This window comes from Bison bison, unplaced genomic scaffold (assembly GCF_000754665.1).
Source record: "Bison bison bison isolate TAMUID 2011002044 unplaced genomic scaffold, Bison_UMD1.0 scf7180017864338, whole genome shotgun sequence".
In the NCBI taxonomy this organism is placed as follows: Eukaryota; Metazoa; Chordata; class Mammalia; order Artiodactyla; family Bovidae; genus Bison; species Bison bison.
The window spans coordinates 1,384,436-1,385,210 of record NW_011494910.1 but is presented as its reverse complement, the minus strand read 5'-3'; the positions used below and the strand labels follow the sequence as shown (position 1 = coordinate 1,385,210).

Here is a 775-nt window from a genome sequence, read left to right as displayed (position 1 = left end):
CCCAGCCCACCCTGGCGACGGCGGCCGCTGGAAGGTGGAGGAGTGGGTCGTTACCGCAAAACCTAAGGACCCGCTCTGACTTTCCGGGCTAGGCCGCGACCCAGGGGCGAGGGGAGGCCACGGCCACTCCCCTCGCCCTCTCCCCCACCTCCCCGGCCCCAAGCCACCCGGGAAGCAAAAAACGGGTTTAGTTACCAGAGAACAGAAACTTTACCGAACCGTCGACACTATCCCCGACTCCCGCTTGCTGCCACGTCTTTCTTCTTTCTTAGCCGCTGCCGCCCGCCGTCTTCTCAGCAGCAACACCAGCAGAAACCCAAGACTGCCAGAGTCAAAGATGGCGCCCGGCTACAGGCTCAGCTCTAAGACCCTGCCAGTAAAAGTGCCAGCACGACGCAAGCCGTAAGGATTCTGGGAGATGTAGTTTCCTCTATGAGGCGATGCTTAAGATGGCTTCCCCGTTTGGGAGGGTCACGTGAGACGGGAGGCGCTAAGCCGCAGCATCCCTTATCTTTTAGAAGTTTTAGAAAGTTACAGGTTTCTTGAAACTGTCTTTTATTAAAAACAGATTTTTAAAATCAAATTGACATAATAAGCGAGAAAGCCGCGAGAGTTTTCTTTAAGCCGACAGTAGGCACTCAGTTTATTCTCACCAGTGTTTGCTTAATGAATAAATCCAAATCCTGTGTAAATTTGATTTAGAAATAAACAATTTTTTCCTGCGATGTTGAAGAATTTGTGCTTTTATTTTTATTTGCAGAAGTGAAATGTGTTT

The 775-nt window shown here is 50.5% G+C and overlaps 1 protein-coding gene across 14 annotated transcripts in view; it reads right to left on the bottom strand.

Annotated features, from left to right (window-relative positions):
- LOC104998788 (zinc finger BED domain-containing protein 6) overlaps positions 1-379 on the bottom strand; it is a 44,603-nt gene extending 44,224 nt beyond the window's left edge. For 7 of the 14 annotated variants that reach the window (XM_010854138.1, XM_010854141.1, XM_010854140.1 and 4 more), the window contains exon 1: positions 196-377. The gene's annotated coding sequence lies outside the window, so the exon portion shown is untranslated. Of the gene's footprint in view, positions 1-195 lie in introns of all 14 variants that reach the window. The other 7 variants (XM_010854146.1, XM_010854142.1, XM_010854145.1 and 4 more) reach the window with 3 other exon arrangements.
- Between the last annotated feature and the right edge of the window lie 396 nt (positions 380-775).